This window comes from Haliaeetus albicilla, chromosome 11 (genome assembly GCF_947461875.1).
Source record: "Haliaeetus albicilla chromosome 11, bHalAlb1.1, whole genome shotgun sequence".
NCBI lineage: Eukaryota > Metazoa > Chordata > Aves > Accipitriformes > Accipitridae > Haliaeetus > Haliaeetus albicilla.
In genome coordinates this window covers 29,831,220-29,857,298 of record NC_091493.1, presented here as the reverse complement: position 1 = coordinate 29,857,298, position 26,079 = coordinate 29,831,220, and the positions used below count along the sequence as shown (strand labels likewise).

The window sequence follows — 26,079 nt, the reverse complement described above, 5'->3', positions numbered from 1 at the left end:
GGCAACCAGCCCAGTCGCATCAAGGCACAGCACAACCTCCCAGAAGGAATCTCTGTGCCTGATGACAGATGATCAGAAGACATTTCACAACATAAACTTCAAATGTATGGTATTATTTTCTTTCAGTATTAACTTATGGATAAAGCTGTAGCTGGATTCATGACGCCACTATTGCTGCAAAACTAATAATGACCACTGCACATACAGATCTTTAAATATTTTTCCTCAGCTACAAAGTACCAAACCCCTTATTTATTGAAACAAGCCATATTTAGAAGTTAAGATTATGATTTGTTTACAAACTGACAAACTCCACTGGTGAAAGAAAAACAGATTTTTATCAGTATTCTTCCTACTCTATTCTGATATTATAAACAGAAACATTGCCTCTTTATATTCTTTAATTTAATCACTCTCATGGAATGCTCAATCCAGACCACAAACTTGAGAAAGAATAGAAACCAACTACACTTTTTTTTTTTAAACTCTGTATCTCACTTGTTCACTTTTGACTTCTACAAAGCTTAATTCATCCAACCTCCACCCTAACCCCTGGGAGCATCTTGTACTTTCCAGCCATCTGGACTGTATTTACTTTACTGAGAAGAAAGTTAAATTTGTTCATGAACAAAGAAAATCCCCTTAATATCTTCCCATCTTCTCTGTACAGTTATTTTTTAAGTTTTTATTTTCTCAAAAAAATTATTGTGCCCTCTGGGGAGCTTGCACAGTCTTCCTTATGACCTCTACTGATGTCAGACAACTTCTTCATTTACCATTTTCTAGTGCTGCCTTTTTTCTTTTTAAAAAGTGAAGTTACTATTTTTCCCCTCAGTTTCCACATTCTCTTCATAAAAGCCCTTACAAACAGCACGAAAGTTCACACATGATGGATTAGGACAGTAGCAATTGCACCAAAGTGTTTATTTAGAAAGCAAAAAGTGACAATTTTGCAAATAAAATGAACTATTGCCAAACTAAGATCAGAGACAAATTCAAAAGGAACATAGACAAACATTTATTTTTGAAGTTGTACTCATTTTGATGGTGTCCCTCCCTCCCCCAGTAGCTCACTGCTAGTGCAGGACTGCTGCATCTCCGTTCCTCCACCTTTCATCAAAATATCCATGCTGCAACTCCCCTCCCAACACTGCAGATACAAATGTGCCAAAGACAACTTGCAGAAAAAGTGCAAACTGCAGAAGACAAGCAACTACCTCAAACTGGTTTTTACTTTCAACCACATGTTCTTAAAACCCGATAAAAGTAGGTGGGTTTTATCTGAGCTGTTGTATAAGGCTTCCCTTTTAGTGCGTTTTATAACCCTATTTTTCAAGGCAAACCATCTCTTTTGATCAAAGGTAGTCAACTATAGCTTATCATTAAAAGCTATTTTGCAGCTTTATTCTACTCCACTTGACATGCACCAGAAATCTGCATCAAGTTTCAATGAAAGCCAGATTGGCCCCTTTGTTACAGAGAAAATTAATGAAAGCAATGTGCAATGCATGACATGCAGCTAACTCTTTAATTAGGAATTGAAGATTCCCGATGCTTTGTGATGCTTGACTCAAACATCTGATTAATTTCAAAACTTAATTCAGTTTAATGAGCTAATTTAATACCTGTGATAAGGGAAAGACACCAATGTAGAACTACACTGTACCATAAATTAGAAAACAAGTACTAGAAGAAAAATACCTTTCTAAAGGGATAACTGCTTAAAGAGAACTACCTGCTGTTGTTTATTTTCAGGTTGAACCTCTGAATTTAATTCAAAGAAGCGACCCTCCAGAGGCATAATGATTTTTAATGATCACGTCAAGTATCTTCTTGTTTCTTCAATGGCTCTTCTGCAATACCAAGGAGTAGAAGTTCAATCACAAATGCGCAGGAGGTTTCACACCACAACCACCGTAAATTCATTAGAGTAAGAAATACAGTACAGAGATAACAATTACATTTTTAATTCATGGAACATGTCTATGTGAAAAAATAACTACTGAAATAACTCACCCAAAGACCACCACATATGAAATAACGCAACGTAGATCTTGCATAAAGCTCTGTGGCCACACAAATGCTTGGACCAGAATAATTAAGGGCACAAAGCCGGGGCAGAAACACTTCCCTTGCTAACATTTACCTCTTCCACATCCATGAAATGAGGACTTAATGCAACATTAACAAAACCAAACATTCTGCAGTTGCCAGTTTCTAGACTGATTCAACATTACTCCTTCCCAGTTTTTTGCCTCCTCATCTCCAAAACCCACAAAAGACCATCAGTATAAATAAACACATTATTAAAATTAGCTGAAGCATAGTGAAGATGCAACACATCTCTGCCTTAGGGAAGCACTGCCAAATTATTTATCAGAAACAAAACACTAGGAGATCTGTTACCAGTTGAGCAATACCTCCACTAACAATGACTTTTTTTCGCCCCTTTATGTGATTTCAAGCTGTTCAAATTTTCCCCAGAATTTGTAATATTTTTTTCTTTTAGAAGTGAAGACATGGACAATAATCAATTAGGCAACTGAACTTCCTTTTCTTGAGACACAAGCTGAAAAATTCATGCAAGCTACTAAAAATAAGTTTTACTTCCAGCAAGGACAACTACTCACAGCTTAATCAAAGGAATAGCAATCACAGCCTAATGGGCTCTGTTCTCTAGAGCATCTGAGTTGGCAAATGATCAGCAAGAGAAGATTCACTGCAGAGAAGAGAAGATTCACTGCAGAGAAGTGAGGACCAATATATTTGCAGTTAGTGTGCATCAATTTGATTTTACATGTTTCTAACAGAGAGAATATGAAGCGACTTGATTCTCAGTCCACAGTTATGGTATGAAATCAGTTTCTAAGGAAACAGGGCAGAATCCGAGGGAACAAAATTTCTGGGTTTATGCTGCTTCTGTAGCAAATGGCATCATCTGCAGAAGGTGCGTGTAGCAAAATCCCTCCAAACCAATTAAGGAATTGAATCTTGAGCATCCTAAACTAGCAATTTAACTAGCAACCTCACTGGCGAGGCACACCCATCCATTTGAGGAGGGAGAGCAGAGAGGCATAAGCAGGATGCACTCCTGCTCACCACCAGTACCAGCCTACTCCTCTCAACAGTGCAGGAAGAGACACTAAAAATAACCTGTAATACAGTTGGCACTTACTATAGTCTGCTCGTTCATGTGTGCCACAGTTCCCCTATGACTTTTTAAAAACCCAACTGCCCACATCTCATGGTTCCTCTTTCAGAGGGAAAACAAATTTTTAACCAGTGAGGCAGCAAACATTTCTTTCTTTCCAAGAACTCAAAGAAGGCCAGGTAAAAGGTGCTGATTTTCAGGATTTTCCACACCATGAACCCCAAGCGGGTTCCTCTGCTACAATGAGTACTGGACTTCGGAGGGGGTCCCCCCGAGTCTCTCCACCAGTGGAGCTGAAGACATGGGGCTGCTTCAGATGCTCTCCCCAGCCAGTGCTGCACCCCACGTGCAGGGATCGCAGTCAGGATGCAGGCAGACCTAAAGGGCAGCTACACCAGGGAACTCCACAAAATTGGTTCCTCCAAGCCAAAATAATCAGAATTCTTTGGAGAATTTAAAACTTCATAAGTATGTGGTGCACTTCCAAAACTTTGAAATGAAACATTCCTTCTACCAACCAGCCACATAACCCACTGCTTAGCAATGGAAGTTGGAATGTGTGTATGTATCTGCAAGAGGCATAACAAGTCTTGTTATCCATCACTCTCACAGCAATAGTTTCTCTCTGGGTATACAAAGGGTTTTAAAGAAAAAAAGTTATCTTAAGTGCACATTTCCAAATAAATCCAGGTCTCCTTTACATTCAAGAAAAACTGAACCATGAATTGAAAATAAAATCTTTCTAAAGCAGTTTCAATACAGGTGTTCAAGTGAGCTAATTTCACCTCCAGAGAGAATGCTCCACAGTTTGCATATGTGCTGCATTGGTTTGGGCAGGGACAATTCTTTTTGCACAGCTGTCCACTTTCAAAAGGAAAAGCCAATGCAACTCAAAACACCAGTATTAAGAGCCTACTACCAAAAGTGTTTGCCTGAAGGCCAGCAGCCCAGAGATAACAGCCCAGGCCTAAAATCCCAGATACATTACCACAGGCCAGGATATTACTTCACTACGCTATTCCACTGCAGACTGCACATCAATACCCATCTCTATAAATTAATGGAACCTATTTTCAGCACAAAAGCTTCAAAATAAGTCCTTCTGACCAACCTCCCAAATTAATTATGCAAATGCTGTATGAAAGTGCACAGATCATTATTACTTCAAATTTTTAAACCCTTGCACAGATACTCTGAAAGGAAAAGAGTAAATGCCTAATTATACACATTGAATAATCCAGATAATGGCCTGTCACATGCATCACGCTGAATGCAAATCAGAATAATGGTTTTATGTGTAAACACAATGTGGAAATGTCAAATAACTTTGATCTCATCTTTGGCAAGACAAGAACACGCTTCTTTAAGATACCATTCTGTATTCAATGGGATATATATATATATATTTAGCATTTTTTTCATGTTGAGTTTCAAAGCCTTTCCTTACAAAACTTACTCTATAAGATATTCCAATAGAGATGAATAATCGTATTTCTCCAAACAGAAGAATGCTGCCACTTATTGCCTTGCTAAAAACAGTAGAAGCAATAATACTTCGTTTCCTTGAATGACAATAATGCAGTAAAGTGTGATTGGTTTTGTATTCAAAATGTCCATAAAGGCTGTACTCAAAAATTCCTGTGCCGAGGGATACTTATCACTTCAGAGAGAGGAAGAAAGGCATACCCACAGCAAGTAGCTAACCTCCTAATGCCTGCTGTGGAAATGAGTCCCTAACAGGCACTCCAGACATGTTTAGCAGGTAGGGTTTTCTTCATTTCAGACTACGTCTTTCTTACACAGCAAAAACCATACAGAAATTGAGAGAAGGGCTAAAACTGAACAGGTAGAAGCAGATGAGAATGCCCAGGTGTCATGATTTAACCCCAGCCAGCAACTAAGCACCACACAGCCACTTGCTAACTCCCCCCAGGTGGGATGAGGGAGAGAATCAGAACAGTAAAAGTGAGAAAGCTTGTGCATTGAGATAAAGACAGGTAAAGCAAAAGCTGCGTGCACAAGCAAAACAAAACAAGGAATTCATTCACTGCTTCCCATCGGCAGGCAGGTGTTCAGCCATTTCCAGGAAAGCAGGGCTCCATCATGCATAATGGTGACTTGGGAAGACAAACACCATCTCTCTGAATGTCCCCCCCCCCTTCCTTCTTCTTCCCCCAGCATTATATGCTGAGCATGACATCATACAGTCTGGAATATCCCTTTGGTCAGTGGGGGTCAGCTGTCCCAGCTGTGTCCCCTCCCAACTTCTTGTGCCCCCCAGCCTACTCACTGGTGGGGTGGGGTAAGAAGCAGAAAAGGCCTTGACTCTGTAAGCACTGCTCAGCAACAGCTAAAACATCCCTGCATTATCAACATTGTTTCCAGCACAAATCCAAAACATAGCCCCATAGCAGCTACTGTGAAGAAAATTAAATCTATCCCAGCCAAAACCAGCACACCAGGTTAGACATGCCAGGGAGGCAGCAGGAACCACTGCCATCCTCTTCATGGCTGGTACCAGAGAAATTCTTTATACCACTGCCCATTCCATAAAGCCAAATTTCAGCATGTGTTAAAACACATTTCAAGACAGTACTATTAAGGGGAGATTAGGCTTTAAAGGAGACAGTTCCACCACTCAAGAAATTTAGGCTATCAGTTGGAAAACAACAAATAAAGAATTTCAGTGGCTACATGATGACAGTAGCTATTTCAGGAATAAATGCAACAAAAATGTCTGTCTGGTGTATGGCACAGCAGTGTTTGCTTCCTCCCCCCAGGCTTTGCCTTCTAAGACCTTTTGCTGCTTACAGGTAAAACATAAGATACTAAATTTCATGTTGAGATTATACTACTTCTAAGATATGAAGAAATTCTATAAAAATAACAATGCAGGAAAATAAATGCTCAACTTCTTAAATGATAGATAATGAACAGATTTAGGGGTCAGTCCAATGAAAATACTGCTGCTGCACAGTTTTGCCTGGTTGAATCACCACGTTGAGTAAAAAGACAGATCCTGTCAGATATTGCTGCAACAGCTACTATAACAAAGTTTACTGACGCAATCCTTGTTTGTCATTCACCATAGGGATTCCAGTTTTCCAAAGGGGAAAAGGAAAAAAAAAACCCAGGACCATTAACACTATACCTAAGTGTTACAGTCAGTTTACAGAAGATGTAAACAAGAACAATATCCAAATTTACTTACATTCAGAAGACAAATCCCTATTTTGATGAATGCCTGGACCATGCAAAACTTCAGAAGAGTGGTCAATTAGTTTAACTTATTTTGCCAAAAGCAAAAGCAAATTCTTACATTTCGACTCTGGAAGAAACTTCATTTCACAATACACAGGTCAAGCTTCCTTGAAAATAGAAGTTATCAGGATATAAGAACATGACCAGTTAACCTTTCTTTCCCCTTCAGAAATCAAGGGGTTTTCTTTTTTTCCTCAGTTGAGATGGAATATTATTTGCAACTTAGTCAAACTGACTCACTTTCACGGGCTCCTCCAGCACACTTCTAACAAAGCCCTTTTGGGATGGATTGTTTTTCCTCCTTCAAAACCATAAGTTGAAATGATACTCAAGTGTAGAGTTAGAACAGTACAAATGTAAATTATTGCTATGCAAAAAGGATGCTATTTAGTTTTATATGTTCCTCCCTCAAGAAAGTAAAGATTAGACCTCATTTGGTTTCAATTCCCCCCTCCCAACTCTTGCAAAGTTAAATCAAACCATGCCATCCCCCTCCTCACCTCTCAGTAGCTGCCCTTCTAACAAGATCCTCAACTTTGGCTAAGGGCATTTATTGTACACACTTAGATCCCAACAAAAATTACTTTAAAAAAGGGAAGAAAACATGCGCTGATCAAACAGAGCACTACATAAAGTGGTGATGCAAGACTGCATATGTTGATGGCCAGCAGAATTAATCCAAGTCCAGGTCTAAAACAAAACAGTACTACAGAAGTGTAAGATTTCCTGGGTATGTGCACCTCAGTCAATTTACACAATCTTTGCAACTCATTTGCTTCCACTGCTAAACTCAAGAAACAAAATAAACAGTCACTTTTATATGCTGCTTCTACATCAAGAACTTGTACATCAAATTCAGTTAGAAAAGAAAGCAAAACTAGGATAGAATTGACATCTTCAACTTGAGTCCAACTGTTGAATGTTTTAATGATTCAAGTCTAATCTTGAGGTTTTATCTAAGCTTTTCTTTTTACTCTTTTATAGTAATATTTGCCTATTCAGATTGGGTTTGGAAATGTAAACAGAGACTTGTTACCTAGTTAAACAGAAATCCTATCCACTGTAGCATTTTATTAAGTCAATACACTACTTCACACACCATCTGTATTCTCCCCTCACTGTCTTCCCAGCCATCCGGCCCTTCCTCACTTCCATTCAACAAACTCTTGTTGCTGGTTCCATTTCTGTTCAGCAAAATGCACAAGTTTGTGTCTTTGTATGAAAACAACCATAACTGCTTGACAAACACCTTAGGAATTGCAAGTTGTAATATCATAACATCTCACGAACTTTCTCCTGAGTTTGCATCAACCTATAGGCTTACTAGCAAAGTGCAGTCATGTACTCAAGTTTCCTGTTTTAATATTTCCCCCCTTCCTTTTTAAGCAAGATTATTCTCAGCCTTAGAAACAGGAAGTCATTAAGTTCAAAATGTTTATACTAAATGAAAACATACATATTGGCATGACTGCTATCCAGTGACTATTGGGTGGTCTCAACCGGAATCTACTTTCTGACCAGCAAGAGCTTCCCTTGGAGAAATTATCAAAGCACAGCCTCAGAGACCAAGGACTGGAAAGTATAACCTATCAGCTATTATAATTACGGTTCAGGATTTTTAAAGTTTTTTTTAAAAGACTTTAACATACCCACAAAAACCTCCCAAACATCTGTTTTCGGTAAGTATTTAAATAAATGTTTTCCCCAAATTATATCACAAATTGGCTAGTGCTGTATGTTTCTTGGGCTGAGGTCAGTAATGTGCCTTGGTGCAGCACCTTTGTTGCAGTCATTCCCATGTTTATTTGTGCTAGAGAGTGGTTGAAGAGGGAAATTCATAGCCCGCTGCCATCCTCCACTGATAACCAGATAATCTGAACATCATCTGCAACTGCCTGTGATCAGCATCTCCAACATGCCAACTTCTGGTCATACTGTTCTTATTCATAAACTCCTAAACCATTTCAAGTTTCCTCTTAAATTTGGTAAGCATAAAAAAAATAAAAATCTTCAGATTAGTACTTTGATAATACTACATTAACTGGTGGCCCACAAAGATTTCCCATACACAGAACATCTGACTATAACTCTCCCCAGACTAAGAGAAAAATCTGTCACTCGTGATTCGAGTTTATTGTCATACTAATCCCAATTTACTACAGGTCGCCTTTTGCAGATATAAATTAGATTCCAGGAGAAATCAAACTCCAGTCCATCAGCACAAATTTTCAATTGCTTTTTCAACACCATCTGTCCTTATTACAGGAAAATATACTTCCTCCCAACCTCAAGATTTTAATTATTAAATAGTATTTGGAAGAAGTGAAGAACTCTCTTCTCAGAAGGGAGCTGCAAAGCAGTTCCTCAGTATTCATGAGCACTTTCAGGGAACTTGAATGCTCCTCCAGCACGCCCACTTGCTTCCCGTGAACAAGCAGTGTTCAGAATTATCTGGAGAGGTCTTCCAAAGTGCTGAGAACATGATTTCTGTGCATTTTGATGCTCTATGAATCACCAGGAACAGAACATGAAGCCAAGAAACAGTAAAACATGCACATGTACAAACAACAAATAAGAGCTGCTAAGACTAATATTAAGACCTACCAAAATATATCCTGAACATATCAGGAAAAGACCAACAGAAACGTACACATTATGCCACTTCCACATGAAACTCTTTACTTTTGTTTGGACCCACAGATCAATACGAATGTCAGGAATTAATAAAGCTAGCAGTACAGATCAGCTCTCCAGAGACCAGCCACATCTGTTCAGCAATGCCAAGCTGCCAGCTGGATAGAGTCCCAAAGGCCTTTAAAGGGTCATCATGCACAGCGAAAGCTTGTACTTGGCTAAAAACCTTTTAGCCTAGCAACTAAAAAGGTAATAGGTATTCTGTTAATTACATTAAGTAATTAAGTCATGTTTCGCTCTGTTAATTAGGATGCCTAATTTTAAAAGGTCTAATAGCCACAGTATTTAAATTCCTGTTTTGTTCTGGTATTGCAACAAAAATCTACCCTAACCACTGCCATTCTCATGACTGAATTAAAAAAAAAAAATTATGCTGTTAACAGATAAGCTAATCAGTTGAAATGGAATAAGTCAGAGAAAGTATTACTTGTTGAATACTGCATATTCTAAGCAACTTTAATGTATATATAATCAATTAAAAAATCCCAAATGAAAGACACCCTGGATCTCAGATGAGACCATTAACCACACAAGGATATTTTATCTAAGTACAAATTGTCAAAACATCCTTTCCTTGTGCATGTTTAATCGGAGCCTGTTAAGGGAAGAAATAAACCCTACAGTAGATGACACTTGCCTCCCTCCCCAGTATGTCCCTCACTAACATACAAGGTCTTGCAGGGCATAAAAGCCCCCATCAAGTTTTTGGCACAAGAAGCTATTTCCAAATTAACTATCTGCTGGCCTATATGGAAATTGCTCCTTCCAAATGTCTCAAAATCAGGAGTACAGTACCACACATGCTCGATTAAACACTGCTTCATCTACAGCTTCTTCCACAGCTGCAGGTGGCCCAGCTTTCATGCGGGAAAGACATGACTGACACCCTTAAATACCTTGGTATGCATGTGCTAAAGAGATCTGTTGTTTAGGATTACAACAGCCGAAACCCCGCTGTGTAGCTCCCCTTGCTCTGAGGGCATCACAGCCCAATACTCTTTATTACAGGAAATCATGCCTCTGATGTTCGCAAGGTATTCCCAATTCTTACCTTTTGGCTGTTTCCCAAGTTGAACCCAAAGGGTGAATCCAAGCTGGACCTCTTCACAAGCCCCACAGACAGCTTGTTTTGTAAGCAAAGAAGCCACTTCTACGAGCATAATTAAGATCAACCTGCTGAAATTAGTCCGCACAATTCATGCAAACAACTGCTATGCAGTCTGTTTTATTAAAAGCAAGTCATTGCTCCCAAATTTTACTCATAGCAGTGAGCAGTGCCAGGGGTTTGCTACCAGTCCTAAAATGTGCCATGTTTGTGAAGGTTTGTCACTGCACAGTATTGCTCTTTCCAACCTCATGCAATGCTTTAGGAGGGCTACCAGCATCGCAGGGCCACTACAGGATGTGGGACACTACCCATGAAGGCACCTGGAACTATTAGCTCCCATTCGATTAGCAATTTGGCCACTAATTTTATGTCCCTTTAAGCAGGGCTTATCAACCACACTACACAGTACCCCAGACTGGCCATCTGGGAATGCAGATGTCATCTGCTCACCTTTGTAATCTGCTGTAAGTTTTTTCAGATGAAGATGTATTTCATCCTGTGGTGCTATATAAATAAACAAAGTATTATAAACAATCATTTTTATCTGACTGGGTTATGTCATATCATTTGCTTTCTTTATGAAAGAAAACACGTACATAAAGTGCAACCAGATGCTGTTGGCAGAGAATCGATTTAATATGGACTTATTTCTAAAAACATGATTACAGATGTGGCCTACATCTTGAACCCAATGTTTAAGGAAAAATTCTCTCTATGTATAATCATTTCACTTGTCTTCTATATTTTCTCTAAGTCTCTTAACTCACAAAAAAATGCTTCCTAGAACTAAAAAAGTTACACACCCTCCCCTTTCACACACCTACCACAAAAATAATTCAAGTATACCCTTATCCAAGAAAAACTGAACATGTTACTGAAGAAACACTGCTTTGTAGCAGCTCATTGCTATACCAGCTCTCAGAAGGCAACATTGCAGGTTAGAACCAAGTCTAGACTAAGCTTCTTTACTACAAACAATGCTTACCTAGGACTGCACCCCATTTGTAATTTGATTTTCAAAGTACAAAAATTAGTTATTACAACTCTGCCCGCAGGATTGGAGAAACTTAAGACACTTTAATCAATTATTTTTAGTGTTTTGAGAAAGAAAAAAAAAATCAAGTGATATATACCTAAGTTTTTGATCACTATTGTCTTTAAAATCTCTTACCAATTTCTAGAGCTCTCAGTAAGGTAAATCAAATATATGATAACTATTTAATTGGTGTGCTCTAGCATTGCTTAGAACATAAAAGTTAGTTTAATTCTGATAAAACCCTGAGCAATCAACAAATTGAATAGAAATAAGTAAGCTTTAAATTCAAAATTAGTAAAGTCTGAATAAGAATTTTCATGCTTGCTGATTTATAAAATCCTATCTATTTACCTCAAGAAAGTTTGAATAAAACTCTTTGCAACAGGATAGAAAAAGCACAGAAAGACTGACTGCATCATTCCACATCTAAACCCAGAAGCTTTTTACCATATTTGATATCCAGGTATTGAAGTATTTAAGAACAGTCCTCTTAACAAGTGCACTCCTGAACTAGATCAGACAAGTTCATATTCATATGAATAGAGAATTTACTGTTTAAGAAAAATTCTCTCTAGAAGAAAAATTCTCTCTAGATAGAATCATTTTACTCTCACTCTACATTCATGCTCATAAAATTAAACTAGTAAAAACCCAAATGGTTCATGGTTACTGAGGTTATTGCCTTGGCAATGTATTTATCGAAGGAACTAAAGTACTTGAAGCTAGGTTAGTTGACTACCAGCGACATCACTTAAAAATCAACAGTTGAAAAGAAAACCACCCCCTCCTACAAATTATCTTTTGATTGGGCCTTTGAAAAATAAAATTAAATAACTCTTTCAGAGGACATTGCCACTTACGAGCACCTACATTTATTGGTAAAGCTCAGGTATTTGATTGATCTAGACTGTCTTTTCCAAGCAAGGCACTACAAAGGTCATATGAAATGATGGAAAAGTTGAAGAATGAAAACCAAAGCAGGGAAAAAGTTCTATTTTCACCTAAGAAATACAGTGTCAGATGATGTGAACGGAGCTTCAATTTTAAAGTCCTGTCACAACCAGCCAATTTCTAATCAACAGATACGTAACTGTATTTGCTCCTGGAGGCAAGAAGACTGGACAACTGGATTTTTTCACAACTATTTAGAATGTCCCAAGCGACCTTTAACAAGAACTTTAAACATCCGTTACATCTGAATTAGCATAATTTTCAACAGGATTAAAAAAATATATATAGTTGTATAAACACTGTCTTTAGTGGTGGAATCTGATTGATTTAAAGTGCGGTTAGACCTAACAGCTTGTTCAGAGAGGAAACTTTGGCGAGGATGGATAAACAAGGCAATCTGAGCCCAGAGGTAAAGCACTTGTTTCTGCTGCACAAGGAAAAGGTTATTTCAGCAAGAGAGGCTATTGCAGCGTCTGAGCGCCAAGGCTCAGCTATGCTCTCACCCAAGCATTTCCAGCTACTTCAGTTAGGGTGGGTGATGCAGGTGAGCAGCTCTGCCCACATGCAGACTATCTATCTGGTGCCCAAAAATTGCTTCTGAACTTCAACTGCTACAGCCTCACTCAAAAAGAGCAGCCCTGCTGGGCAGGTGCACTTACCTACTATTTATAACAGAAGCCTTGCTAGCAAAGCCTTTTCGTCAAACATAAAAGAAACTCCGATTTGAGAATATTTTGATTTGAGTGACTCTGAAGCCTACCTATGGATGGGGGGGTTAGGAGAAACAAATGAGGATATACGTGCATTTGTTTATTTTTTTAAGATGACAGACAAAAAAAAATTGAACTGCTTGAGAACCCAAAACATATAGGTGGTTTCTGGACATGTTAATAAATCAATGGCAAAACCTTCATTCATTTACTAGGTGCCAACTATTTTGCACGAAGGGTTTCACTGTCCCCAGAAAGGGTGAACACCAGCAGCTGTTGCATCAGTATGGGATAAAATATCTTAAAAGGAGAAAGATAGGATACTGTAGCATTTACACAGCTTGTATTTAAAGTTTAAAAAAAAAAAAAAAAACAAAAAACACCAAAACCTCACAGCCCAAGTCTTTCCAGAGGTTAAGCCAATATGCAGATGGAATATTTAAATATGACAGCAATCTGAACAATGAGCTGAGAACTAAACAGAGAATTGTTATCTGGGTGTTATCTGCACAGAGACGAGAGGACTCACGTATCCAAGCCCCACCATCCAAAGAATTTGTATGCAGGCGTAATAACCCAAGTGTGCTATTCACTACTCTATTGGGGCACCTTAATTAGCCAGCCAAGCCTGAGTTGAGTTTGCCTTGTTTTAAGGCTTCCGGCATCCACAGAGAGTTCTCCAAAAAGCAATTCAAAGCAGGAATGTGATTAAGGGGAAAGACTCAGCTGGCCAAGCTGAGTGGTGTGAATACCTCCCGCTTTTCCGCTCCCTTATGGGCTGAGCCAAAGAAAGATGCTGTGGCTAAAGAGAAAGTCTCAGTAGCTGTGGATCCAAGTCCAGTGCAAACTCCCCCCCCATGAGATGCTAGAAGGAAATCACTGCATCTCACAACCAAGACAGTTCTACTTTTCTGCTTTTATACCCCACCCCAATCTATCAAATACACTAAAGAGAGCACTCAAATTAATTAGAAAGCTGCACAATTACACACTTTCAGTCAAGTCTGTACTAGTTCAGTTTACTGCAAAGAACAAACAACTAGAAGATCAGATCCTCTTACACTAAATACTGTCACTCAGACCTCTCAGGAAGCTTAATTTCACACAACTGCAAGATAAATAGTTTGAAGATGTCAGCTGTAACCTTTTATGTTTTTCACACCAAGTTACACAACCTTGCAACCCTCAAAATCCACAGGCTCCTGTAGATGAATATGATTTTACAATGCATCCATACTCGTCTTGCCTCTGGTCAGAAGTGGACATTGCAATAAATTTCTAGACAGACAAATCCTACTTTTACAAATGCTTTAATAATTTAGGCACTTCAGGGCAAACTTTTTTTCCTCCTTACGTAACACCCATTGCTGTAATCCACAGAAATATTTCCAAAAGTTTATCCTTGGGGCAATATGTAATTTTACCCCTTCTGTCAGCTTTCTTTTTTCATCAAGCAGAATCCTATTGTCCCACAAGCATATTATGGTACAAATAAAAGACTAAAAATGCTGTGTTCATTAAATTTGACCATAATGCACAGTGCTAATGCACTGCAACTGCTAATCTCACATCACATACAGCTTTTTGCTCCATGAGGAATCTAGTTTTCATCTTCCGAAGTGCTACATGATTAGCCACTGTAAGGGCTTTCATTTCTACTAAAGAGTGGTTTCTAACATGGGTAGGAAACACATAAGAATAGAACAGGAGTTAAGTTATGCAGCTGAAACTGAATAAGAGAAAGAGCGTTAGGAAAGTTTCTCCCAGATGCCTATGAATAAAGAAGTGGATAAGGTATGTCGAAGAGCATGTGCAAAAACAGATGGGGAGAGGAAACGGTTTTGTGTATCGGGTATGATTCAATTGTTGCACCCAATTTCACCAATGCGCAAAGACACAGAAGTTATTGAGAATAACAAGGGGGGAAAAATAGCCCCAAAACATTCTACAAGAATTAAAAGGACATTAAAACGATGGCTACAGTTTTGACTTTAGCAGCTTTACTGTGGTATCTATTAGTTTGCAACTGTCAAAGCTAATACTATGGGTTTTCCTCCTCCTCTCTCCTTGAGAAGTATCTGCAGAAAACTGCAGGGCTGCACACTCTCTACCCTGAAAGACCAATGTTCTAGCATCACAGAGGCTGTGAGAAACAGATTCAGCATCATTCCTCTTCTGGCAGTGCTCAACATCAGAAAGAGAGAAAACCACTGGCATACTCTGCCTTCTTGCTTCACACTGTGTTTCTGGCTGGGAGGCACTGTCATTTATTTATAGAATCTCTCAGCAAATTTGCTTGCATCCTGAAGTATGTTTTGATGATTCTATCCCTATTTTAGCATATTACAATTAATAATATTTTATAACGGTAGTAGAAGGCAAAAGATACCATTAACAGCTAGCAGACAGTCCTAGCAAGTCAGAGGCAACAGCAATGAAGGTCAGGTACTCACTGTGCCAGAAACCAGCACTGCTTCCCACCAAGCACGAGCTGAACACTTGGAACAAGGTTTCAGGAACCTCAGACACAGCCAGGTCTATTATACTGGCTTCAGTTATAGTCCTTTCAGTGAATCTGGATGTCTCCCATTGAATTTACTGCTCTAGTGGCATTTGAATCAAGGAGACTTCCTGAGTAAGCCAGAATTCAGGATAAATGCATGAAGATAGGATACAGCGATTAAAAGTATTGCCCAAATTGTCTGCTATTGGTCTTTCAGTTACTTTGGGCACTCACGCTGCCTCAGTTTTAAACTCTGCTTAAAGCAAAATGAACAAATGCCAGTAAAAAAGTTTGATGGAAAATCCACCATCAGCCAAATCTGGCATTGTTTGTTTCAGTTATATAGAATCATTATGTCCGGTCCTTGGATCCTCTTTATTATACCCTCATTTCCCCTGACTGAAGAAACCTCTGTAACAGAAAACCCTCAGGAACCATAATTTAACAAAGAGAGCATCCAAACTTGATACAACAACTGTATGAATGAAGCCAGTAATCTGGGTATGGTTAGAGTTTAAAAAAAAAATAATTCCAATGGACAAAATGAAAAACTACATTTGATAATAAATCTTCTTTTTATGAGTAAGCTTAATACCCTTCCTCTTGGTACAAGAATGTAATACTGTCTTCCTTGCCAAGAAACAAAAAAGGACAGAAACCCACACAGAACAAGAACCATAAGAAACGGAATAAACATCAGATACACAGTATTTTCAAAAAGTTTTACTTTTTTTTTTTTTTTTATATGGCCTATATCTTATTAACCAAGACTTTTTAAGAATACTAATGCTTGAAATGAGTCTTCAGAAAGGCAGCAGAAATCAGACCCAAGCCAGGGCTGGGGTGAGACAAGACAATTGCACAGCAATTACTAATGAGCTCCTCCACACACTTTACTATTACAAGAAAGCAACAGCCTACACATGTGCAGGTGTGGCAGTCACAGACAGAGCCCAGGCTGGTAGAGTACACACACCACCTTTTTCCTACAGAAATCAAATGGCTGAGAACCCAAAACTAGTGAGCTTAGATGAGGACAGTGTTTGCACCCAGCCCCAGACACCACTGCTTTGATGATAAGAACAAGAGCAGAAGCGCTGCTACTCCTGTTTGTGCATTTAAAAGGTGCCCAGTATAACAAGCTCTCTCTGAAGCCATTTGGCTAATAACATTTAAAAATCAGGGCCTCTGTTTTGGTTCACCTAACACTGAAATGCTACCAACAGAAAACAAGTTCACACTGGAGGCGATACGTCCAACAGGCAAAGTAATTTTCAGAAGCTTTTTCTGTTGAAGTCAGTATCAGGTTGTCCAACGCGCTGACACAGCCAGAGCTGTTATTTTTAAACACAGCCATAGTCTATTTAACTAAAGCATCTTTACTGACTGAGCCAGTATTACTTTGATAAGACTCCTTAAGTATCTACACTGAAGCCTACATATGACATCGAACAGAGAAAATAAACTTTTGAAGATGGTACTTCATTGCAGCTAGTAAAAGAGAAAAAATGGAAAAGAGAGAGGTCCGGAAAAAAGCTAGGAGGACCCAGCACTGCAGACCATAAAGTGCTATCTGCAGGACAGCTGTTCACACTGTGAATTTGTATCATTCACCACCTGCACAGAGACTAACTGGAACAATTTCAGTCAACTTAAACAGCAAACAGCTTTCTGCTGTTGGAAACTCAGCATTACACTTCTAAAACAATCCTTCTGCCAAATTTGTTGGTAGCAACACTAGGTTTTCTTACACATCATTCAACTGACAAGAACCTGGAGGGAAGAAGAGAGGCAATACCATTTTCAAAGGCATGTAAGAGACTGCAAGTTATAGTTACACAACATTTTGGGAGGCAGGCTGAGCTATGCTAACCAATTTATTTGTATACATTTTCTTCAGTGTAATTCTTACTTCTTTATATATAAAGTTGTCTTGTAAACGTATGCATAAGTTCATTACTAGAACCAAACAGAACCACATCGTTTCCTCTCACCAAAGAAATAATTTGTTCTATACGTTCCTGAACGTATAGACACTGTGGTATACCTGACACAATGAAGTCTTCCTATGGCAATATTTAGCCTCCATTTCTTATGCATGACTATGAAATAGAATCAAAAGAATAAAAGCAGCAATGGTACACACTGTTCGATAGTGAAAACCTTTTTATTTTAAAATAGAAAATTTAGTTGTGCACCTTGTGCTGTGCACATATAGTGCAGGCTCTGGAGACAAGGGAAGGCTGTTACAGAAAGCAACCCCAAGCTTCCAACACCTCCATGCCACCCAGGACTGCCACTTACTGGCAGCCTCATGGAGTTGGGATATGGGTGCGTGATATGGGAGCCAAAGAGCAGCTAAACCCAGCATGTTGAGATTATTTTAATTAAAATAATTTCAAAGTCTACGTAGTGTCTCCAAAATGTTGCATTTATCCCAAAGAGTCTCCCTTTAAACATGACTTGTTTCCCCTCAGATTTTGAGCATACTGGGAGGGTAAGGGGAGCTTCATAATCTGGTGGCTGCCACATCATATCTCAAAGCCTAGAGAAACAGCTTTTTCATTCTTTCTTTCCTACAAACAAGTCCCCTTGCAAAGGCTCAACTCACAAGCACCTTCCACTTAATTTTCGCGTTGCCTCCCAGTACTGCAAGTGGGACGCTGCAGAGCTGTCACCACTTAAGGATTAAGGAACTGGAGCCAACCTGAAGCTCATCACTGACAGTCCCCCTTCTCCCTGTTCCCCCCTTTCCCCACAGGTTCTCACCACTGCCTTCGACACCTTGCACCCACTCAACCCTCTCTTGAGCTAATTCAGCTTATTAAAGAGAGCTAATGCAGACGGGGGGGGGAGGAGATATTCTGCTGCAATTCACAGTGAATTGCGTAAGTTCAGCAAGCAGCAGCGCTTACACAAGAGGGGATGAGGCAGGACCACATAGCCAGGAGGGAAGAGCAGGATATCCCCTTTAGCTGGGTTGTAAAGTACAACCCAAATATTTTCATCAGATGGAAATCAGAGTCCTAGAGAGGAGTGACTATATTAAAGAGGTGATTTTATATATATTGGAACAATGACATACAGATTTCTTATTTGACTGGGTTCTTAAATAGGATTACAGGGCTTTGATTTGTTTCTTTAAATTGGTTTTGGAGAGGGAGAGTAACCCCCAAAAAAGTTTAGAGAGGGAGGAATAACCTTGGAGGGAGTATACTACATTATGCCATGTCAACCATGATAGTTTCCCCAGCACAAATATATGCTAGTACACATTCTTCAAGTTAACTAATAAACAGAAGAGTCATAAAAAAGAATTATTTACACTATGCATTTGCACATTGTAACGGGTAATTCTGTAGCTTTAATTTCATCTTTGAACTATCAGTTATATTGACAAGCGACAGTGGCAGCAGTGTATATTACAGAAGGAGTAAACAAATGACCTTTATCTAACTTTATTAAAGTAATAAAGGGCAGATGATTTTTTTCTTTTAACTTTCTTCAAAGAGAGTTTTATAGCTAACTACCAGCAGGGTGTGGACTGAAGCTAAAAAACTTTGAAATAGGTCCTTGTGAAATCTGAAACCAAAATATAGCAAAGGTCACCTCTCTGTGAAGAACCGTCTTGTCTGTATGTATACTATAAGCAAAGCTCTGTTAGCTCAGCCTCAGTAATAATGTAATTCAACTTACCCCCTGGGAATAGCAACATCATCAGGTTTCTACTACAAAGATAAATTTACTGCACACAATACCTGTTACTATACATACGCAGCATGTTTGATAGTAGCATGGTATACCTCAAGCTATTTTTTCTTGTTAAAGGCTAACTCCAGGTTATAAATATGACATTGTTATTCTTACTCCCACCATTAACTAATTCTTTTTAGTCAACATTGCACATACAGTAGAGTCTTATGCAACATACCAGCCGATATGAATAGGAAAGGAAGTAATACATACGATTTTTTTAAAATTTTTACTATTCCCCCCCCCCAAAGGAGAGGATTTCAACAGTTTTCAACAAGAAAACAGAGAAATTTTCCAGTGGAGAGCCAGGATCTCCTAACACAAGTATTAGGACAATAAGACTACTATACTTTGTTCTGTCTTATGGGCTCCTGTGAAACAGTCCACAGACCCAAGCTTAGAGACAAGTGCCATATAGCAACTGAGGTTCTTGAAAAGGGTTGCCCATACACACATTGTTCTGCAGATACATAGGGGCTACGCATATTTTTCCAGCTATAGGAAAAGACCAGGCAGCCAAAACTGCTGGCACCAGAACTACTGGGTGAGCTTGGGCTCCTGCTCACCGTGCCTATGGAGCAGAGCGTTCCTACCTCCTACGTCTCCACTAAGAGCTCTCCCTCCCTTTCACTCCGAGTTATGTCGTATGTGTTTGCCAACTGAGGAAAGATGTGGCAATCTTCACATCTAAGCAAAGATTTCACAAAGTGTAGGACTGAAATGTTGACCACCCCTGCTTGAGGACACTTTTGTGGTATAGAAGACATCCCACTACCCTCAATGGTCTCCATTGGCCACTTCGGGTCCACCACTGAAAGGACAGAGTAACGGCTAGAAAAAGAACATTTTCTGCTGACCAGACAGCAAAAATTTCTGTCTTTAATGGCACAGTGCTTGAGAAGAACTAAGCAGTCTTTGAAATCTAGCCCTTAACCAGGAGTTGTCTTAGGGCATGTAAAATTAGGGACACTGCTGTTTAAAAACATCTAAGCTTGAGCGAACATACACAAAGAACATAACATGTATGCAACAACTATTTGAAGAGGAAGCAGTATTTTAGTTTTTCCCCCAAGTGCTTGGCCCACAGGAAAACATCTGATGTAAAAAGGGAACGTACACTGCCCCTCTACCACCTAAGGTCAAATTATCCAGGCACCTTTAAAAAAAAAAAAAACCTCCTGATGTTTTACAGCTTAACCATTTTATATAGTTAAACCCAGTTGTCTTGAGTTCACAAGCTTTAAGTTATCTGATACATTTTAACTAGGAAGCTACCTGGATTCACTTCAAGATTATTATTATTTTTTTAACTAACCTGTTTTTGAGTACAGACTCGCTCATGCTAGCACCACACAGATGTATTCAATCTCTTTGCATGCTGCAAAACTATTTAAAGTTCAAAACAGAGTGAAAAAAGGATGGGGGAACCCAACTGCCAGACCACTAGGTTTGGTTTCTCATTGGGGGGGTAATTTATTTTAAAACGCCACAAATTTCAACATATTTGCAAGTTCTTCTGCGCATTTCTTATTTTTTGCTCAATACCAGACCCATGATTTTGGTGAGATTGATAAGGAACAAGCCAAACATATAAAGACAGCTTTGCTGATTACAGGCATACTTTGCTTTGCAGAACACTGTACTAGCCATTATTAAAGCATGTATCACAACTTCATTTTTCTTCCTCAGCTGCTCAGAATTAAATCTTTGCAATAAAAATATTTATGAAAATTTGACTGAGCGATCTACTTTGGACACTTTGTCTTAGAGGATAGAGTTTTTTTGTTCCAAATCATGCACATGCAGAGGTATCTGCCAAGCTCTCCAACTGTGTCACTCCGGTCCTTAAGCCATTTAACACAGAACATGCACGTGTCCTTTGAATGCCAAGTCAGCTGTGTATCAAAGACAAATAGCTCTGGATAGTCAACCCATAACAATCAGCATGTCAGTAAGAGATCTGATTTGTATTCAGTATTATGTCCATTGATGGGATTGGAAAAAAAAATCCACACATACCCATGGATTCTTTCACAACCTAAATAATTTTAGGAATAAGAAAATTACACAACCTTTGGCCTGAAAATACACAGTTTGCCCTAAGAGACAACAGCTTCTGTTTAGGAAATGAATTAAAGACCATGAACATCTTCGCTTTCTGCCTTCTACCCTGACAGCTGGGCCAAAAAAAATTTGATTCACCAGAAGAGTTTTGCCTTTGCATGTACATTAGACAAAAAGGCATTTAAAGCCAGCTGCCATTGAAAGCCAGAAATTGCACAGATTACTTGTGAACGTTACAAAGACAATTACTCCTTAACTGGGTGTTTAGTACAACACTTCATACACAGTCAAGATCTGAAACAGGATGATGGGCTTGTAGGCACTATCACAATTTAATCATAATAACAGAAATAGATATTTGACTAGTTATTCATTTATTATGGCAGTAATACTACATCAGAAGGGCTAATGTTGCATTCAGTTAATATGGGAGTGCCAGGTATTAATTTTATACACAGCTTCTTGCACCCTAAGTTTCAGCACCATCATGGAAATTGCAGATAATACAGCTGAAAACAATAATAAGAGAATACTTGACCTTACCCTCCACAGGCTACTGTCTCATGCAATCTCCAAATAAAGTTTGTACATTCTAAGAATGAAATTTTTTGGGTTAGTTTTTGTGGTTTAGGATACACAGCAAATATGGTAGGTTGTCTGGTGTGTAGTAATAATTGGTGTATTAAAAGAGAGCTGGCTTAAATTGTGTTTTAATCCTGTTTTAGCATTGACCAGAAGCCTGGAGAAATTGTTATGCAATTCATTAGCACTCCTAAAAATGGTGTGTATCTGAGTCAGGAAAACACAAAGGTACTTGTGAGGTCATTACTTTTGTGTCATTGTATTCAGTTCTAGACAGAGCTGGATGCACTGCCTAGTATTGTCTGCTGTTCCCGTCCCAAAATCCTACTTTCAATTTCACCTAATTTGTCATAAGATAGGCTGAAGGTTGCCTCTGCTAAGTGTCTGCTAGATCTGAAGCATCTGAGCCAAAACATTCTACTCTTCCTGACATGAGGGCTCATAAGTATACTCTCCAATGCTATAGTTTAATTTTTAAATCAAGGATATTTTCTTTGGAAAGCACTACCCAGCTTTCAAATACTTGACTTTGTGGCCTTAATGATGCTCTTTATAAATACAGAGGTTTTTGTATATAAATCCATAAAGACTAAAATATCACATGGGTTGCTAGGGAAGTATTGGGATACTGAATTATATGAAACAACTTATGTTAATATCGGCAGTCTCTCTGAACACAGGCAACTTATGATTTTCATTAATCTAGAAATTATTTATTTGAATCACACAGACAACTTCAGTACCAAACTGCTTCCACAGCATTCTGTCAAGACTTCTAAAGCTACCAAATAAAGCATTTCTTCAACAAAAGCCAGTCCACATTTGGAGGCGGGGGGGAGGAATTAAAAAATTTCAAATTATATTTTTCCTTTCTTGTTTTTACTGTATTAGAACAAGTAAAGCAAGCTTTATCCAATAAGTAAGCTTTTCTATTTTGCACTCTATTTACCATCAGAAGGACATGCATAGCAACACTTGGTTGGGTGATAAGCAGCCTGCTTCCAGAACTGACATTTACTGTGCATGCACAAACAGCAGATGCAGGTCCAACTGGCCTCTAAACTATGTCATATTTAGTGTAATAGCTATGGATGATATGCATAGGAATGCTTGTTTTCTACCAAAAACCCACATCATGTAATAATTAAATACATGCAACAATAAAAAAAAAATAATAATCTTGAGACCAATTGTTACAGGTATAGATGAAGACAACAAGCACAGATTTTTCAAAGCAATTCAACAGAATCCTCTTTCTTTGACCAACACAGCAGACAGTTCAGCTCTTGGCTGAAGTGCCAGCTACCATTAACACCAACACTGTGCTAGGTACTCATCGTCACTGCACTGTCCTGAACAAGAGCAGCAGTAAGCTGCCGTCAACTCTATGATATTCAAGATTGCCATGTACTTCAGCTGGAGAAGTAACTTCAGGAGGTTCTGACTGCACAAGGGAAAAGGGATTTACCAGCTGTTAGCTGCTCTGGGTCACGAAAACACAACGTGAAAATCTACAAAGCAAGCTGGAGCTCTCACACCAGTTTGCGATTTACTGATCTTCACCTCAACCTGCTAACTCCCATGAAAACTACCTGCTGCTTTGATGTCACTAGGATTTTAACACATTAAACAATACAAGGCAAGAAAAGAGTTTCTTCCTAAGCCAAGACCAGAACAGTTTAAGAGACCAGAACAATGAATGAGGCTATTATAATATTTCCCTAATTAGCACTTTGTAACAGCTGACTGCATCCTTGTCAAGCAGAATTGACATCACTACCATAAGACACATACTACACTTAATATGCTCCCAGAGTCCTAACTAAATAGGTACCTACATCGCATTTACCAAACTGTGAAGATCTGTGGGGGAAAGAAACAACCAGAAGCCATCGCCCTCACACTGAGGTTTGAAGCTCTCAAGCCTTCTTTCACTATCTAACTTTTGAGTGAATCCAAAGAAAATCTCAACTTTTTAGTAAACATTTTCCAGTTTACTGATTATTTTGAAGTGACATGCTCCCCGTAGCCTACATTAAGAGCATGCCATAACTAAAGATGCTTTACCTAAACAAATTTATTAAAATTGGTTTGTCTTAACTAATAACCCAGACCACAAATTATCCACAAAACAGCCATGTACTTGCTAGGATATCTTTAAAAGAAATACCTCAAAATCTCATTTGTGATGACATACAATGACTTGTGTTATCTTGAATATGGAAAAGAAACAAAAGTGTTTCCCCATCTGCCAAGTGACTCAAAGTTAATATAGGAAGCAGAGTAGACTCTGTGGCAAACAGATCTAACATTAACACACAATGAGTAAGTTACTGCTTGTTCCCTAAGGGTGAAGTAGCTTTTATTCATCTTCATCTGCCAAAAACAACTACACAAAAGACAACTACCCCCCAAGAACCCTGCCAGAAGCCACACCACCATCTACCACCATCTCTCATACAGCAACCAGCATTTCAAAACATAGCTTGAAGAAAAGCCTGTGACGTAACGGGAAGCAATGTTATTAAATAATATAGATTGCATTCTTCTAAGTCAATACCAAAACAATGACCAACTTGGTTTTTGAAACAGCAGCACTACAAAAATGCAAAATTGATTTACAAGAGAAATAATAGCCAGGGGTTGCTATGGCTGCTGAAGTTACAGGACTTTTTTTTAAAGAAACAAAAATGTTTATCTAGTTTAAAAAAAAGCTATCAAAGGCAATTTTATGCACCAGCTCAAAGTCACATAAGTTATTCTCCTAAATTAAAACTCTTTTTTTTTTTTTTAAAGCATTACCATTCCAACACCATCCACAGTGTGGCGAGTACATTTGTTACAGTTTTAACTAGCAACAATGATTTTAACAAGGAAAAAACTAGCAGCCTTCTGCCTTCTTTCATTTCAGTTTCTGACCTGTAAAACATTCCACTTACAAAAGGAAACAAACTAACATTGGCCTATCTGAAAATATTTTTCATTTTTCATCTCTTACATGTTAATTTCTGATGATTTTTCACAGCAAATAGTGTCTTATGCCAGGTCATCCGGCCTGCAACAAGTTGAGCTGAACAAAAGCGGGCAGCCCCGCGTGCAATGTCACCTCTAACATCACATGCAACAGGAACAGTTCCAGCACAGTTACACTGAACACAGCTGGGTTCATCCAGCCCTGTCGAACAACCAGTGCTTACTTCATAACCAGCAAAGGGTTGACAGAAGAGCTGCAGGACACCTCACTGACTGGCAGTGAAACATGCCCATTCACCCAGATCGCTCAAGTCCACCCTCTCCATAAGCAATGCAAAGTCCCTGGTGTAAGAGGCACCACCTGGACCTAACCCATCTCTTTGCGTTAGATGATCACGGTGTACACGACAGCTGAACTGCACCACCCTATAATCATCATTTCCTTAAATAAAAATGTCAGCTGCCTCAATCCTCAGGCAAGAGTCAAACATAATGACTGATTTAACCAAGAGACCATTAAATCCCCAGACATCCTAAAGCGTAGCAGCACTCCATCTATTGGTCAAGACTTAAGGACGTGCTTAATCATCATCATCACGTACTAACCTCGATCATCAAACGCTCAGCCCCTAAGTAGCCCACCCCTTCTTCCTCCCTGCTCAGGGCTTCATGTTCTTCCAGCAAAAACTAAACACGAGTAATAATGTCTTCTGAAAAACAACATATCACTAGAAGTGTTAACATGAAAACTTCTAAACTTAAAACTGGTACATGCTATTAACCACACAATTATCATTTTGTTTCATTGAGGAGCACATGCACTCCTTACTCAAAGCAGCATTGAGGAGCTCGTGCGATAATGGCCAAAGAGCCCACAGCGTTCCCAGAGTTCACACTTTCTTTCCCTGTAAGTACTGGACACCACCAAGGAGGCTTGAACGAGGAGTTTGCACACCGCTTCCAGCCAGGCCACTTACATGATGGGATGTGGAGACCAGAGAACTCCCCGGTACAAGAGACATGCCGGCAAACCCTGGCAGGGAAGCGAGACTGAGATCTGCTGCCAAAGCAGCCACTCGCAGAACTGCCCCTGGCTAGCGCTGCTCCCCCAAAAAGCCACCACCGTCCCTTCCCAGCAGATCACACAGAGCCATACATCTGCCACACCTATGCTTTATTCCAGTCGCCAGCAACCGGACCAGGAGGCAGGTGAGACAGCCTGAAGCTGCCCCAGGCATGCCAAAGCCCTTTTTTAAAGGCTAAGGTCACATCTATCAGCTTCGTTCCTCTGGT

General features: G+C 39.2%; 1 protein-coding gene across 7 annotated transcripts in view; it reads right to left on the bottom strand.

Annotated features, from left to right (window-relative positions):
- Positions 1–26,079, bottom strand: part of ADD3 (adducin 3) — a 102,323-nt gene that overhangs the window by 74,459 nt on the left and 1,785 nt on the right. The gene's annotated exons all lie outside the window — the stretch shown is intronic.